Source organism: Mustela erminea, chromosome 3, assembly GCF_009829155.1.
Source record: "Mustela erminea isolate mMusErm1 chromosome 3, mMusErm1.Pri, whole genome shotgun sequence".
Lineage (NCBI taxonomy): Eukaryota > Metazoa > Chordata > Mammalia > Carnivora > Mustelidae > Mustela > Mustela erminea.
In genome coordinates, this window is record NC_045616.1 from 132,401,180 (window position 1) to 132,419,724 (window position 18,545).

The 18,545-nt window shown below is 39.9% G+C and overlaps 1 long non-coding RNA gene across 2 annotated transcripts in view; it reads left to right on the forward strand.

The window, feature by feature from the left end:
- LOC116586950 overlaps positions 1 to 18,545 on the forward strand; it is a 101,768-nt gene that overhangs the window by 16,775 nt on the left and 66,448 nt on the right. The window contains exon 1 of one of the 2 annotated variants that reach the window (XR_004284221.1): positions 15,542 to 17,396. The exons of the other annotated variant lie outside the window; for it this stretch is intronic. This is a non-coding gene — a long non-coding RNA (uncharacterized LOC116586950). Of the gene's footprint in view, positions 1 to 15,541; positions 17,397 to 18,545 lie in introns of those variants that run through there. 2 annotated transcript variants of the gene reach the window in all.

Genomic DNA, 18,545 nt, shown 5'->3' on the forward strand with positions numbered 1-18,545 from the left:
AAGATTTGAAATGTAATAGCACCACAATTATAATAGAAAATATAACACATCTCACAATTTTCTAATTTTGACTTATTCCAAGAGGTTTTTTTTACTTCCTTCGTGTTTAGAATGTTCAATTCTCAAGTTATTTCTAGAAGAATTCTTTTTACACTTACGGCCAGCTTCTCAATTTGACATATACCACATGTTGCCTGTGTCGTTATTGTTGTTTGTTTGTTTGTTTTGCCATGTTCAGATATTGTCCCCACCAGTAAGGCAGTGAGCATCTTGGGAAGGGCCAACACTAATTTGTGGTTATTGCTCTAGACCCCAGCACATAGTTGGTAGCTAGTAAAATATTTATTAAGGCCAAGTAGTATAGAAAATTTCTCATACATTTGATTATTTTGTAAAACTGTGGAAATATAAACTATGAGAACAAATGTCAGAAGATTGCTGGGTGAGGCTTTAGTTTTGGGGTTAGTTGCTCAAATAATTATCTCAGAACCCCAAATACTTTAATTTGAAATGCTTAGAAAATGGTTAAAATGCCTTAAAGATTACTGGCTTATCAGAGAGAGAGCGCACACGAGAGAGAGAGAGAGAGAGAGAGAGAGAGAGCGCGCGCGCACAGGCAGGGGGAGAAGCAGGCTCCCCTCTGAGCAGGGAGCCCGATATGGGACTGGATTCCAGAGCTTTGAGATCATGACCCAAGCTGAAGGCAGCCGCTTAACTGACTGAGCCACCCATGCATCCCTAAAATGTTGTTTCAGTTTCTTTTTTCAAATTATCTGTGGTAGGCATCCATAGTGGAAAAATGTGAACTGCTGTGCTCGTCATCCTGGCCTTGCCATTAACTCACTGTGTGATGACGGGCCAGTTCTCTGTATCTGTGCCTGAGTTTCCCTTATAAAATGGGATGATATTAATACCTCCCTCTAAGGGCTTTTCCTCAGGATTTAATGAGTTGGTCAGTGAAAAGCTCTCCGAAGGGTCTGGTGCATCATAAGTGCTCCAAGTGTTTGCTTTTTAAGATATCTTTATCAGTTCATCGAAACAGGTGTAGACCCCTGGCTCCCAACCCAGCTACTTTCCTCGGTCTCCTACACTTGTGATGTTATTCAACTAAACAAACAAAGCAAAATCATTTCGCTGGCAAAGTAAGTTTTAACCTGTGAAATTAAGACACACTGCCCAGGCCAAATTTCAGACAGTTAATCAGCTGAGCAACAACGGCGCAAGCCTCCAGAAGCAGTGGCTCCCTTGGATCTTCCCCGTGAGTGCTGTGCCCCGAGTGAATGGTCAAGAAATGACCTGATTAAAGTGAAGTCCAGACGGGATTGATCATACTTACCTACAAAGGAATCAGTCTGGAAATTGATTAGAGCATGGAATGACCTTTCCTCAGAACACCGCGGGTGTGGCTTCAGGGTGGTGAGTTACTTAGCAGGAAGGATCAAGGACACAGGACATTGGACACCAAGAGCACTCACTTGGCAGCCTTTGAGGGCCCACAGGTCAATGCCCAGCAACTGGAAAGTGAGTGCTTACAAGTAGAATCCCAGTGGAATCACAGGGAAGCTGTGGGCGTGGGTCTTGGTTCATAGGAACTGGGAGATACGGGTTGTCGATGGGAGGTTACCTCCTCTAACACCTAGGATACCTTTGGTTACAGTCCTGAAGTTAACCGTCAGATGTTATTAGAGGTCCTATCACTACTTGACTTTATGGCTTTGGGCTTGTCTCTTAACTTCTTTGGACCTCACTTCCCTCATGAATGAGGGGATAGGGCAAGGTGTTCTTCAAATTCCCATCCACATTCAGTGGTTTATGATGATTCAAGTAGAAGTACAGTCAATAAAAATCTATTTCACGAGCTCCCTATACCTCTTCATCAAAGCAAAGTCAGAGTTTCTACAATAATACTGTCAATTCCTGTATTTGAAAAAACCTGTGATTATGAGAACAGGAAATGAACTGATTCAGACTTCAAATTAAATTAGTTAATATTATTTTTCTTATTTTTTAAGTATTTGACTTTTAGGAGAAAGAAGCAAAAATAGTTTATTATAAAAACCAGATATTCCCAGGGGTGCCTGGGTAGCAAAGTCGGTTAAATGTCTGCCTTGGGCTCAAGTTGTGATCCTGGGATGGAGCCCTTCTTTGGGCTCCATGCTTAGAGGAAAGTCTGCTTCTCCCTTGCCTTCTGCCCCTCCCCCCATTTGTGTGTTCTCTCTCTCTCTCTCTCAAATAAATAAATAAATAAGATCTTAAAAAATAACCCAACAAACCAAGTATCCTCAAATCAATTGTCAAGGCCTAGCACAATTCAGTTTTATCTCCTAATCTTTACATCTTTAATATGCTGTTGCTATAATTGATGCTCAGTAATATGTCCCTAAAATATCAAAGACAGATTAATTACTTTAACTAGGCTATACTTAGAAGTAATATGTCTCAATATATTTTATGTCCTTGCCGCTACATTTTAGAAAGCTTTTTGATCACCACTACAAATCAAATGGGTGTCTTGTACAACTTTAATGAGAAAATTCAATTTACCAGACAAGAGTTGGAGGAGTAGGATTGCACTGTACTTTCACTACTAACCCGTGTGCATTTAAACGAATCGCTTCATTTTGTGATCCTCCCTTTTCTCAGACAAACACAGGGTAAGAGAAAAGACAATGTCTAGGATGCTTCTTTATTTCTAAAATGCTGTGTGAAGGCAAGTTCTCCACTCCTTTCTCCTATTTAAAAGATCTTTCCAGCCATTTTTTTCTGATTCTCCCCCCAAAAAACTCCCTTCACTTAACCCCCCCCCCCATACTCATACCAGTAGATACTGTATGCTTTCACTGACAGTAATTGGCAAAGGAAATGTTTGACTGTTTTTTCCCTTTGCTGCTTGCAGAGACTTGGCAAGGTGTGGGTGGTTTCATCGCTTGTATAAGTCCTAGGCAGAGATTAGCAGATAAGAGGTGCAGATGACTGAAACCTGAGTTAGTTGCTGAACACAAAGCAAAAATATTTCCTAAATCCAATTAGTCAAATACCTAGCAAATACGTGACAGACGAGGTCTAAGTGATAGCCCTTGGCTTTGAGAAATGTATACTTAAAAAAAAAAAAGATTTATTTATTTGAGAGAGAGCATGAGCAGTGTGGGAGGGGTGAGGGCAGAGCCAGAGGGAGAAGCAGAATCCCCAGTAAGCAGAGAGCCCAATGTGGGGCTCAATCCCAGGACCTAGGGATCATGACCTGAGCCAAAGACAGACCCTTAACTGACTGAGCACCCAGACACCCTGAGAAATGTATACTTTTAACAAAACAAGTTGGTGCTGATATATCTGAGCTCTTCAGATAATTCTTAAAAGCTAAACTGTATGAAAACTAACTGTATTTGTATTAAAGTTTACAGAAGGGAGAGATTTGGGTTTGGAGTTGTCAGCAGAGTCTGAGGGGGGAGATATGACCTGCAGAGCATCTTTAAGGAAGAATAATATGTATGATTCTTTAATACATTAATTCATTCAGCAAGTATTTATTTAGTGGCTACGATGCTTTGGACTTCTTTAAATGTTGGAAATATAGCAATGAACAAAATGGGAAGAAATTCTTGCACATAACTTGCATTCTAATGGAGGGATTTTAGAAGAATAGAGTATATATTGTATCAAATGATAAGTACTTTGGAATTAAAAGAATATTCAAGAAATTAAAAATAGAGCTTCCCTATGACCCTGCAATTGCACTACTGGGTATTTACCCCAAAGATACAGATGGAGTGAAAAGAAGGGCCATCTGTACCCCAATGTTTATAGCAGCAGTGGCCACGTTCACCAAACTGTGGAAAGAGCCAAGATGCCCTTCAACAGACGAATGGATAAGGAAGTTGTGGTCCATATACACTATGGATATTATGCCTCCATCAGTAAGGATGAATACTCAACTTTTGTAGCAACATGGACGGGACTGGAAGAGATTATGCTGAGTGAAACAAATCAAGCAGAGAGAGCCAATTATCATAGGGTTTCACTTATTTGTGGATCATAACAAATAACATGGAGGACAAGGGGAGATGGAGAGGAGAAGGGAGTTGAGGGAAATTGGAAGGGGAGGTGAACCATGAGAGACTATGGATTCTGAAAAACAATCTGAGGGTTTTGAAGGGGCGGGGCTGGGAGGTTGGGGGAACCAGGTGGTGGTTATTAGAGAGGGCATGGATTGCATGGAGCACTGCGTGTGGTGAAAAAACAACGAATACTGTTACGCTGAAAAGAAATTAAAAAAAAAAAAAAGAATATTTAGGCTAATAAGGTAGGTTTAGAGAATGCCCTAAGAAGTGATATAATCAGATTGTATCAAGCTAACCCTCTCATCTTAAAAATGAGGAAACTGACGCTCAGGGAGGTGGAGTGATGTAGCTCAGGTCACCCAGGTTATTAGCAAGAGAGGAATAAAACTCCAGTTTTACCACCTCCTAGTCCAGTGTTCCTCCCCATATATGCACACCTCCTAGATGGTCAAGTCACAGCTACAAAGGGTGCGAGGGACAGGCATTTTGCATTGGAGGACAAGTGGAAGATACGAGTAGATGGAAGGCTAGTGCCAAGTCTGCAAAGCCAAAGAGAGAAGTTTAGATTAGGTGTGCTGATGGGAAAGACATGAATAAAAGGATTCCTAGAACATTTTGAAAGTATTTAGTTGATGACTAATTCGTCAGATTGCAAAATGCTTCTCTTATGTGATTGCTTTCCTGTCCCTTTCTTTTCCTCTCCCTTGGCTCCCTAAGAAATCAGTCCTTTGTCCATTGCTGTTTACCATCAGGTAGAACACTGCTATTTTCTGAGAATATCAAAGATACTCTGCTATGGTTTGTCTTGAAACTAGAAATAAGGCATTTTGGATAAACAGAAATATTTTATTTCTGTTCCACATCTAGGGATTCAGCTGTTGCTGAAAGGAATGTTGAGTGAGAACTAAATCCAGACGTGAGATGTGGATAAAATGAACAAGTTGAATCAAATGGAGAGATGCTGTTACTCATACTTTCTTCATAAATTAGGAGTTAAATACTTAAGTTCCTTCGGGAGTCAGTGCATAAATTATAAACCAGATCATACATTTCCTTAAGTGCAGCATTCACTGTTGCTGATTCATTTTCATTTTAAGTTTCCAACAATTAAGAGGGAGGGAGGGGCAGAAAGAGAGAAAAAGAGAGAGAAACCACCAGCCAAATGCACAAAGAAGGATTTATCTGCAGGTACAAAGATGCCATAGTAGCACAATAGGTGCAGAAATAGCCTTAGTTTTTACTTTTCTTTGAGAAAGAACAGGAGCTTCAGGGAGGAGGAGAATATATGCCTTAAAGTAGTTACCGCCGGTTCAGTAAGCAGAGGTAATCAATAGGGCAAATCTTATCTTACTTAGTAGCTGCTGCTAACATGTTAAATACGAGGGCTTACTTTGGCCCAAATCTAAAGCACGTCTTGTTTTGGACATGAAGGGTATCCTGGAAAGTCCTCTTAGATGTTTGCGTATAAGGTTATAGCCTGGGAACCTTTATTATGTGGGGGTCATGGAATACATTCAAGGACCTAGCCATGCATCTTGAGGCCCAAGTAAATATTTAGGAAATGGTCTAAGTCCATGACCCTCTCATTTCAAACATGTATTTAATGCAGTACAAAAGCTACTTGGATTTTTTTTTTTTTTTTTTTGGACTTATGGTTGGGAAGGGGGTGGGGATGTTAGTTCTAACACTCACTTGTGGGTCATTTACTGCCTATTGCAATTTTCACCCAAAGAGCAGGATCACTTCCGTAAGTAATACAGAGTTACTCAACAAGAGGGTCTCTCCTACGCATTCACTTTATTTCAGGCTTCTGTCTATCTTGGGGTTAATGACCTATGAAACGAAGGGGTCTCTAAGTAGTGAGAAAAATACCCATCACTGAGTGTGAGTCCGCTGTTGGGGGTCAGAAGAGGTGTGACCCTCAGGCCTTCTTCCGAAACACACAGACTACACATAGGATCCCGGGTGGAATGTCTCAAAAGCTGAAGCGCTAGATTATGCATCTCGAGCACAGTCGGTACTTAAAAGTTGTGGAATAAATGAATGGAAAGGGAGAAGAGTGCCAGAGAGGACTTCAGACTGTGAGAGTCAGCAAAATAACGCCAGGACCAGAAATGGGGAAGGCAGGAGGGAAGAGCTGCCTTTGGCAGAAAGACAGGTTCCATTTGGGGTACGTTACATCTGTGGCGGGGGCGAATCGTGCCAACAGCTGCTATGTCGTGCCTACCCTGCCTTCCTGACGGAGCCCTTGTGTGCTTCTGGAGCCCCTCCTGCACTCAGGGTCTCCAGTCATGGCCACTCCTATTCTAGCTCTCCAGTTTTCCCATAAGCCCTTCTCCGCCTTGCTTGGGATCTTGTTCCTGCTCTTTCCCTGACCCCATTTTACTCAGACTCAGAGTATCTGTAAGGAAGCCTTTTTTTTTTTTTTTCTTTTTGCCATGCCACTACCCAAATTAACTTCCCTGTTACAGTCCTCAGTGTCCTTTCTCTAGATGGCTCTTTCATGACACGCATTACTCTTGTACTTTTGCAATGATTTGTTCAAGAGCTCGCTCCCGCACTAGATGATAACCTCCATAGAGGCAGGAACCTTACCTGTTTTGCTTATCGTTGGGCTCCCAGGGTCTAGCACTGGGCTTCTCACATAATAGACGCTTGAATAATTGAATGAATATATGTTAAGTATATATATACACATACATACGTATGCTTAACATATATTCATTCAATGAATATATGTTAAGGGTGCCAGGGTACAAGTCACGTTGACTCCATAAAACATATGTATGTGTATATATATGATTACACATATATGACCTTGACATATAACTTATGTTAGTTTCAGGTGCACAACATAAAGATCCGACATTTATACACTCTGTGAAATGATCACCACAGTAAGTCTCTTTGTCAAGTGTTTTGCATGCAGTATCTCATTGAATCCTCACAACAACCCTATGAGGCAGATAGTGTCATTAATGATATTTTACAAAGAAGGCACGATAACTTGTGCATAGCAGGATTGGACCCTGAATTCTGACTTCTCTGGTGCCAGAGCTGTACTTTTTAATCTCTGGGTTATTCTGCCTCTGCCAGAATTAGGCACTTGGGAGTGCAAGCATAACTGTAAGAAGTCAGAAAGGGACACAGAGGGAAGAGTAAGGAGTGTTAGGAAATTGCAGGTGTTTAAGTAAGAAGGGATCTTCAATTTCATGGAGCCAAAACCCTTGATTGCATGGTGAAGAAGAGAACAGTCTAGGAGGTTAAATTTCTGTGCCAAGGCCACACCACTGGCTGTTCTTTGGAATGTGCTAGATCCCAGGCTCCCAGCCTCCAATTCTGTGCCCCTTTCCACAAGCAGGGCAGATGGGGCCAATGAGGGTGCAAGTCACATTGACTCCAAGCCCCAAGTTGAAGACAGAGGGGGAAAAAAAGTAAGAAGGCACTGAAGTAAGTATTGTGGTGAATGAGGTGCGTTATGGGACCTTGTATGGCTCTGTTTACACTCTAACCATCCTTTGTTGTAGCAACAGAATTGGCTTGCCTTTGATGTCTGTGCCTCAGTTCCTTTCATTCGGTCCTCTTACTTTTCCAGCATGATTGGGGAAGGGAGATAATAGCCATGCCTTTGCCTCATGAAAGAATATGGGGTTTCTCTAACACTCTGGGGTTGTCCCTACCCCGCTTCCCACTGCCCTGCCAGTCTTGCCAGTGAAGAGAGTAAAATCTAGAGAGGTTAACTGATTTTTCACTTGTGGGTAAGAAAGTGGGGTAGACAGTAAGAAGTAACAAGGAAAGAGGAAAAAGGGGAGGTAAGTTAATTTGTTACCAGATTAAATTTGGGTTATATGTCCTGTCTTATACATGTCCAGGGTGACATAAACCTGTCCATTGGACATAGATTTGTAAATTTCTTGTGCTCAAGAATACTTGGGTGGGCACCTGGCTTCAAACTTCCCCTCAGGTCAGGCTGATGCCTCCAGAACTCGTTTATCTAATTTGAACCTTAGCTTCACCTTGGGAAGAAGTTAGCTTCTTCCCAGAGTTAGCTTCACCTTGGGAAGAAGGAAGATGCTGCTTCCTTTTCTAGGACCTTCTCCATAGGGTGTCTGGTGTGTTGTTGGGGCTACCACAGAGCTGCTCACATCCCTGCCAGGCCTAGGAGAGAGGGGGATTAGAGATCAGAAGGCCATCACTTGGTGCCCTGATCTGAACTTTATTTATATCAATACAAATGACGCAGACTGCTTTTGTTTTATTTCTCAAGACTCTTCTCTATGTTCAAAGCTTGGCCACTCACATAAGCATTTCCCTGATGTAAAGGTGGTCCACTGTCTTCTCCATGTTGTTGCCTCCCCATCCGCTTTTGCAGGGTTGTTGTATGAAAGCCGTTGTCAAGAGGCAGATAGATGATCCTGTGCTATTATTACTATTATCATTATGATGCATGTTTGATGAAAGCTGAAGTCTAGGTTGGGATAATTTCCCTGAAGTTATGACTAGTGAAAAATTCCCTTTTGGTCTGGCCTTTGTAACGTTGTTCTAACAATGCCAGGAACGTATCTGGCATCCGTTTTTATAGAACTCAAAGAGATTAACAGATGTGATCCAATTGTCCTCCTAAATCCCTGGATGTAGCAGGCAGCAAAGCAAATTCAACCAACAGAAACAATCAGATCACCAGGACTGAGGTGAAAGGTCCTTTTCAAATCATATCTTTATTTGTGCTGGCAACATGAGACTTTTTGCCTTTCAGCCGGGCCTTGTCTTCATAGAGCAAGATATATTGTGATTTAGCTCAGTGTCCCAAAGACAAACTTCCCCGCTAAGGGACTGTACTTCTCCATACTATAATGAAAGTGTAGTTCTCAAGGGCTACACTTCCTCTTATTATTGGGTTTTTGTTTCGTTGTTTTGTTGTTTGTTTGTTTGTTTTTGTAGAGTGAGCATTTGAGTGGTGAGGGACAGAGGGAGAGAGAGGGGGGGAGACTCTTAAGCAGGCTCCAGGCTTAGCTTAGAGCCTGACAGGGGACATGATCTCAAAACCCTGAGATCATGACCTGAACTAAAATCAAGAGTTGGACACTCAACTGACTGAGTGACCCAGGCACCCCTACCCTTATCCTGCTTGCTTATAGAATCAAATAAAATCAAATCAGAACCTGAGCCAGAATGTTCTAGAGTTCCTTACCTTAAAAGCAACTGAAAAACAGGATGAGACTTAAGATTAGGGCTGGCATATGATTTATCTTGCCAAACATGGCACTCTTACCCCCAACAGGCTTAACGGCCCTGGGTAAACCAGGGTCCTGTATTTACTCAACTAACAATGGTGGTGGCAGTGGGGTGTAATTTCCCAGAGTTGAGGGCTTGGCACATTTCACTGCCCAATCTAATATGTAATGAAGTCCTATTGTAGGTGCTTGGGAGAAATAGATACACATCTCTTACCCTCAAGGAGTTTACAGTGTTGAGAAAGAGATGGCTGTTATTGAGCCAAAATAATACTGAAACAATACTGGTATGTTCTGACTTATTTTAGCCTCTGTTCTCATGATGTTAATCTTATAGATTATCTGTACTTCTTTATCTGAAAGGAAATGCTGTAATATCTTTGTTAACATCATTTTAGTGAGATATATTTTACAGAAATTCAGTTCTCTTTATGAAATGTTTTTCTTTCCTAGTTGACTTTAGAGATTTTTTTTTTCAAATATATTCATATGGGCCAGAACAATACTAGGTATGACAAATATTTTAACAATTAAATAAGGAATTACTTTTTTTTTTTTAACAGAATTGTATTCACTTATGTAAGCAAACATACATACAATTGTGTAGTGTTTTCAAGTTTACAAATTAATGTTACAAATTAACATAAATTCAAATATGCACCAGGGCAGGGGTCTTCTCTGTCTTGTTCACAAGGAAAACTCTAGCACCTAGAGTGATAAAGTCTGGTACATTGTGGCTACTTAACAAATACTTGTAAATTTCCTATAATTTTTGTAAATTAGTAAATTTCCTATAATACTATAATATTTTGTAAATATAGTAAATTTCCTATAATATTTGTATTAATTTTGTCCAGGGGGTCATTTATTCAAATAAAACCTTACTTAGATTTAGCAAAGAAACCTGATTGTAGTAGAATTTTTGCGGCTAAAATGGGAGCGTGGTTGTGAAGTCCGTGCTCCCATCTTTCACAACCCCTGTTCTTTGGAGCAGATATGAAGACTCCTCATCAAATACAGGAAACCATGGAGAATACAGCATTAGATCACGTAAAGGCAGAGAGCTCATTTTGTCCACAAATGAAGAAAACGAGGCTCAGTGAGTTTAAATAAAATGCCAAAGGCTATTTGTTGTGTGATGGGACTGGGCTAGGCACTCGGACCTCTTGGCTCCAGGGCAGAGATTTTCCTATTACAGTCAGAGCTAGATTAAGGGGAGTGAGAAGTGGATTAGCCCGGCAGCCCCAGAGGACGCCAGTTCTCCTGGGAGCTGGACATTACTGAGAACGTAACAGAAGGTAACAGGATAGAAAAAGTTAGCAGAACTCTACCCTGAAAGACGACTGACTTTGTTGGAAGAAGGATTGTGGTCAGTCATGGGCATGAGGCGCTGAGTTCCCCTCATCTTGGTGTGTTTGGAAAACGCAGATAGTCCTGAAATTGCTTTCAAGGAAGATTGGATGGATTGGGGTTTGTGTCATTGGTTTGAGTTTGTGGATTTGGGGCTAGACTTGCTGATGGAAGAACTGAATAGAGTGCTTTCCTTCAAATACACGTCGAATATTTGTTTAAAGAATCTCAGTGTGACAGGGTGCTAAATGATTGCCTCTTCAGGATTCAAAAGTCTGGATCCAGTCCAGATGATCAAACTCTGACTTTCTCATTTGCAAGTCGGGAATCGAGACCCTTCCCCTTTGGAAAAATAAATATGTTTGATTTATCACAACAGAAATATGTTGTGATATTGTAATCATATAGATAAACAGATAGTAAGGTTTTTTCTACTATTGTCCTCACTGAAAGAAGGTAAGACTATACCAACCTGGTAATAACTTTTAGGGAATTAAACTGCACTTTGGGACCACTTAAAAAAGTTTAAAATTGGCTTCAGTCTACAAAATATCAATTAATCAATATCCTGAATGTTTCTTATGCTCTGATGGTAATATTTTCCAGACATTTTTGATTATAGCATACTATAAGAAATATATTTGATATCACAGTATGCACATAAATTAATATAATTGAAAAAACTCCAAAATATTTTTTTTTAAAAAACTCCAAAGTATTATGAAATGGTTCTTACCTTTACTACGTATTGCACTTTCATGTTATTTATTCTGTTTTGTTTAAAAAGTGCGAGTTATGACCCTCTGAAGTGATATCATGACTGTAATGAGTCATTACACAAAATGTAAAAATCAATGCTGTTAACAATATGAGAGGAATTGAAGGTAAAGGGAGAGAGACCTGTAGTCTACTTGGGGAGAGAAAACTAATTTATAAACCACTGGAGCATATTTTTTTCTTTATTAATTTTTTTATTAAAAAAAATTTTTTTTCAAGATTAGAGAGAGAGCCCACAAGCAGAGGGAGGAGCAGAGGGACAAGCAGACTCCCCACTGAGTGCAAAGCCCAATGCAGGGTCCCATCCTAGGACTCTGAGATCATGACCTGAGATGAAGTCAGATGCCTAACAGACTGAGCCACCCAGGCACCCCTATTAAGTTTTTTTTTTTTTTAAATTCTGATATAGTTAATATACAGCATTATATAAGTCTCAGGTACAGAAATTCAACAATTCTATACTTTATTCGGTGCTCACCATGACGAATGTGCTCTTAATCCCCTTCACCTATTTCCCCCATCCCCCACTCACCTCCCTCTGGTAACCATCTCTTTGTTCTCAGTAGATAAGAGTCTGTTTCTCTCTGTTTCTTAGATTCCACAAATGATAAAATCATATGGTATTTGTCTTTCTCTGACTGACCTATTTTGCTTAGCATTTATACTCTCTAGCTCTATTCATGCTGTTGCAGATGGCAAGATTTCTTTTTTTTTATGGCTGAATAATGTTCTTATCTATCTATCTATACCACATCACATCTTCTTTATCCATTCACGTATCAGTGGACACTAGGACTGCTTCCATAGTTTGGCTCTTGTAAGTATTGCTTCAATAAACATAAGGGTGCATATATTACTTCAAATTAATGTTTTTGTATTCTTTGGGTAAATCCCAAATAGTGCAATTACTGGATCATAAAAAATTAATTTTTTTGAGGAGCCTCTATACTGTTTTCCACAGTGGCTCAATTAGTTTGCATTCCCACCAACAATGCATGAAGTTTCCTTTTTCTCTACATCCTTGCCAACATTTGTTTCTTGTGTTTTTGATTTTAGGAATTTTGATAGGTGTGAGGTGATATTTCATTGTAGCTTTGATTTGCATTTCCCTGATGATGAGTGATGTTGATCATGTTCTTATGTCTGTTGCCCATCTGGATGTCTTCTTTGAAGAATGTCTGCTCGTATCTTCTGCCTTTTTTCTTTTCTTTTTAAGGGAGAGAGGCAGCGGGAGAGGGAGAGAGAAAATCTTAAGCAGGCTCCACACCCAGTGCAGAACCTGACATGGGTCTTGACCTCAACCCTGAGATCATGACTGGAGCCATCAAGAGTTGGATGCTGGGGGCGCGTGGGTGACTCAGTGGGTTAAAGCCTCTACCTTTGACTCAGGTCATGATCTCAGGGTCCTGGGATCAAGCCCCTCATTGGGAATCTCTGCTCAGCAGGGAGCCTGCTTCCCTCTCTCTTTCTGCCTGCTTTTCTGCCTGCCTCTCTGCCTACTTGTGATCTCTTTGTCAAACAAATAAATAAAATCTTTAAAAAAAAATAAAGGAGGCTACAAAGTAAAATTTAGAAGTACTAAAAATGCATTGTGTCAGTGTTTAACGGACAGCATTTTTTCTTAGTTATTAAATGTCAGTGGCATTTTACACTCATGATCAGTTAAAAGCAAATGTTAATTAGAACCACAACATTATACAACGATGTATCTATCAGAATGGCTAAAGTTGAAAAGACTGAAGAAAGCAGTTGCTGGTAAGTGTGTGGCACAACAGGAACTTTCCTGCATTGCTGGAAGGAATGCAAATTATACAATTATTACAGCTTGTTACTAAAAACACACCTAGTGTATGTCCCAGCAATTTCACTTCTGGGTATTAAACAAAGAGAAATGAAAACACATCCTCACAAAGACGTGTAAGCAAATGTTCGTAGTAGCTTCCAATGGGAAACAACCGAAATGTCTATGAACTGTGACTAGATAAATAAATTGTGGCATATCTGTATAATAAATTTTTTTATTCATCAATAAAAATGAATAATCTGTGGATACATAGAGCATCATGGTTGAATCTCAAAGTGAAAAAAATAGTCCAGTGCAGAAATCTTCATATTGTATCATGTCAATTATACAAAATTCTAGAGAAGGCAAAAACTCTGTCACCATATGGATAGAAAGCAGATCAGTAGTTGCCCAGGACCAGGCACTAGGGTGAAGAGACTCTATACAAAAGTGTGGGAGAAAACAGCCTGAAGCAGTGGAAGTGTTGTCATGACATTGGTGGTGGTCACACAACTAAATGTATTGGTCAAAGCTCATTGAATTCTATGCTTAAAATTGGTATTTTTTTGTATGTAAATTATACATTACGAAAGCTGACCCAAAAAAGGCAAATAGAAAATTGACAGTATCTTAGATTTTGAATGCATGCAATATGGATTTTTCTCTATTTTTAAAACTATTTAAAATACAGAGAATAGGGGCACCTGGATGGCTCAGTCGGTTAAAGCCTCTGCCTTCAGCTCATGTCATGATCCCAGGGTCCTGGGATCGAGCCCGCATCGGCCTCTCTGCTCAGCGGGGAGCCTCCTTCCTCTCTCTCTCTGCCTGCCTCTCTGCCTACTTGTGATCTATCTCTCTGTCAAATAAATAAATAAAATCTTTAAAAAAAATAGACTAAAATAAAATACAGAGAATAATAAGAGCAGAAGGAGGGAGCAACTACTTGCATTTCACAGCACAAAACAACCATTTAATGGAGAGGCAATGTGGGGGGCTCAGGGAGTAGGAAAAGAATAGATGAAACAAGATGGGATCAGGAGGGAGACAAACCATAAGATACTCTTAATCTCACAAAACAAACTGAGGGTTGCTGGGGGGAGGGGGGTTGGGAGAGGGTGGTGGGGTTATGGACATTGGGGAGGGTATGTGTTATGTTGAGTGCTGTGAAGTGTGTAAACTTGGCTATTCACAGACCTGTACCCCTGGGGCTAATAATACATTATATGTTAATAAAAAATTTAAAAAATTATAAAACAAACAAACCATTTAAAAATTTTAAAGTGTTAGGTTTTTTTTTTACCATTACTCTCTTTTTTCCCCTTTGTATGATTGTCTCATAAAGGACATTCCTAACTTCTTTACTTGTGGAGTTGATGGTAGATACTGTACAAATCGAATGCGAGGTTTCATGGTGTTCCTGGTTGTTGCTATTATTATTTATGCTGATGTATCCCAAAAAAGTTCATGTTTGGGTTCTTGTAACATCTCTGTGCAACAGGAATCAAAGACCTAGAAATGTTTACAGTAATTATTTTAATCCATGTGTCCCCAAAACGTTAAATTTGATCATTGAGAAAGAACTCTAGTACAGAACTAAACTTTATTATTTAGAGGAAATGTTAGAACCAGGGCCTGAAGATAGAAATCATTAGATAATTGGTTATATATAATAGTTGGTAAGAGTGGACCTTGTTGATAGTGGCTTTGTGGAACCTTTTGGTTTGATTTTATTGTTGGCTTAGAAAATTTATATAACTGATATATGTGTATATATATATGTATATATATATATAACTGATATAATTTATATAACTGATTTCCTCAGCAATAAAGGGATTTGCAGTCACATAAATCGAATCATTCTCCATGTGTCTTCCTGTTCATACTTACCTTATAAAGTTGATAAGGGCAGAAGGCTTTAGCATATTTGCATATTGCTTTGTGGTTATAAGATGATGCTTAGCAAGGGTTGGGGTGAGGAAGTTTTAAGGGGGAAGGTCTAGATCCCAACCCTTGGAATACAGAGCTATTCTGACACTGAATTTTGGATGCACCTTGCTTTGTATAATAAATTGTGGTTGACAGATTTCCTTGTAGCTGTGAATGGAGTGAAAGGAAGGCCTCCTTGGGATCCAGTGACCTGTCCTAACACCCAGGTGGAGGCCTATGTTCCTGAAGACAGAGTAGGGGTCGGGGAAAGTGGGTTCCAGATACCATCCTCTTCTGATACTGACAGAGGCCAGTAGCTTCTCAATGCGGAGATATTTATTCTAAGGCTATGGACTTCTGAACTTTAGTTTCTGAACCCTGGGTCTCTATGTCTTCAGTGAGAACTTACTGTAAGTTTCTTGCTTGAGTGTCTACTGTATACTCGGGGCTTTTCACGGCTCATCTCATATAACCCTTACAACTACCACAAGAGACAAGTCTTTTTCTCATTTCCATTTCAGAGGTAAGGAACCCAAGGCCTTAAGAAAGTTGAGGATGTTGCCCAAAGCCACACAGCTTGTCGGTGAAAACGTGGAATCCCTTTGCGATCATATGGGGAATTTGTTTCTGTTCCATTTGAGAAAAGGAGACAATACTTTCCAACTCGCATAAGAGAAAGGAAAGCTGATTTCATCACCCATGCTCCCATGTAAATTTATTTTTTCAGCCTCATTTCCCTCAGAATTTTAAAGACTTCAGTCCTCTCTCTTCTATTCTTCTGGTGTAAGAGCTTGGACAAGTCACCCTTTCCTCTTTTTCTATAAGAAAGAAAAAAGTTACCCAAAGGAACTTTAAGCCAGTTACTTTACTTCCCTAACCCTTAGTTTGTTAGTTTATCTGTAAAGTGGGGACAACAACAATACTGATCCCATCAGGCTGAAGTGGAAGTTGGGTGGAAATAGTGTGGGCAAAGCAATGAATAAAGTCAGAATTCCAGATTGTTGTTCTTAACTGCTGCTGTGTTTGGAGAATTCTTTCGCAAGCAAAGGGAAGTGGGGACAGAAGTTTGTATGTAGAAATGTTTTTCTCTTCTTGTACCTAACCTTGATGCACAGAGAACTTCAGGGCTGTTGTTTTTATCTGAAAATTTCTTCTAACTCCCTTGCTTTCTGTTTTGAGAGTAGGGAAATAAATTTAGAGAAGATTGATTAGCCATGAAGATTATTGACTGGAGATGCTAGAGGAACTATGTTCAGTTTTTTCTCAGAAACAGCGAAAGGAAAGCCTTTTGCTGTCTTTTAGTGCCTGAATAGAAACTATAACCAGGGTTTTGAAATATGAAAGGTGTTAATATTTGTATGTATCGAAGCTAAAGTAATTTTTATGTGTTGCATAATTACTAAATGCCCATTTGCCACATCCATTTTTTGGTTTGTTTTAGAATACGAAGGAAAGGGTGTGTATTTGAGATATAGATCTTCCCATTGGTACATTTGTAATTAAAGTACCTGTGTTAATGGCACAACTTCCATTTAGAATTTTTTTAATTCAGCAAGCATTTATTGCAAAGTATCGAATTGCAGGGAAGGGCAGATGACTAAAGACGCCATCTCTGCAAAGTAGTAATTTAAGGAAGGAAAAGAGGGAAAAGAAGAACATCACATGCGCACAGCTGATTGGGAAAGGCACATCTGCCCTGTGCCAGGCAAAGAGCTCTGCCTGTTACGAGCTGCTGCTGACAGGAGCTCTGCTCTGCCTCTTCGGGAATGAAGGGTGTGTGACCCCTGCCATCCACATGTGAGATGCCTTCCGGCCTGGCCTCCCTTCCAAGAATAATTTCCTTTCAATGGACCAAACTTAGTCAGAAGACTTCACCTCTCTTGATAGTGTTTTTATCCAGCTGGGGTCTGGTGGTTTTACGCAGCAACTTGTTTTACGGCTTGAGTTCTGCCCTTGATTATGTAATCTTTGACTATTTTATCTTCCTCCACTTCCCTTTTTCTTTCACTTTGAGATGCAGAGCAAGTCACAGAGTGTACAGTGACGAGAAATGTAGCGAGTGAGTATGGAAGAAGTGGAATTTGTAGCGACTGTAAAAGGTGACAGGCTGTGTCCCCAAGAAGGAAGATTTCTGTGTCTCCTCCAGGCAGCCCTGCCGGAAGAAGGCCTCTAGCTTTTTCAGAGTAGCCTGGCTGATGGACAAGCTCCAGTCTTACATCTGATAAGTTAGAAAGACGCTTCCACCTTCGAGACGTATCCTTCCAGGTAATTCAGGAGATCCAGAGAATAAGCTTCCTTGTGAGAGGGCAGGAACCTAGTCCTAAAGATAGCTCATGGAAATTTCTAGATAATGCTATTTTCTTACTTCTAGAGCAATTCAGAGACTGTTGTAAGAGCTTTGTCGAGTATCCCCAGTGCACAGTCCAAGCCAAGTGAAAGCTCCCAATTAGAACATTGAAGCTTTGATGCCAATTAAAAATAAATGATGCTGTTTATGATAGAGTTGTACATGGATGGGGGGGAGGAGGAATAGACCAGAAACAGGGACATTAAAAGCTTGATATTTAAAAATATGAGCAAACTTCATTAATAAATGAATGAATATTTCAGAGACTATAGTTGCTGAGCTCAAGCCTAAAATTCTAACAGGGAATATAGGGTTTTCAAGTGATAAGTGCATTAATTTAAAAAAGGAGGTGGAAAGGGAAATAGATAAAGGTTATGATTTTTGAGGTTACAAAGTTGAGGTGATTTAAGGACAGAAGAAAAATTCAGCTGTGTTTCCAGTTGGCAATATATTGCAAATTGTTGTTCAGGTAAATCAGCTTTGGTTATGCCCAAACACAGAGCTTCTCAAAAAATCAGAAAGCAATTGATGTGTTTAAGTTTATATTTGTATTGCTGAATGCCGATAGGTTGGTTTTCCATTTTCCTTCTTGAGAAGGCTTGATTTTTCTTTTGGTAATTGAGGACCTCTGCTTATCCTTGAGTAGAGAGATGCTACCTAAAGTGTCCTCAATTTTACATTTTAAACAAGTTTATTGTTTTGAGTGGCTAGTTCTCTTGCAGTTCCTAGTATAAGGTCATCCAAAGCAACCTTTTAATGTCAATCACAACTTCTTTTTTAAAAAGATTTTATTTATTAGAGAGAGAGCTCACAAGCTGGGAGGAGGGACAGAGGGAGAAGGAGAAGCAGATTCTCTGTGGAGCAGGGAGCCTGATGCAGGGCTCAATCCAAGAACCCCGAGATCAGGACCTAAGCTGAAAGCAGCAGTTTAACGGACTGAGCCACCCAAGTGCCCCTTAGTCATAGTTTTTAACACACGGGTATAAGAAACCTTCTTCTATTCATTAATTTCTTACTTCTCCTGACATTCTGTTTTTAAAGATTTTATTTATTTATTTGACAGAGAT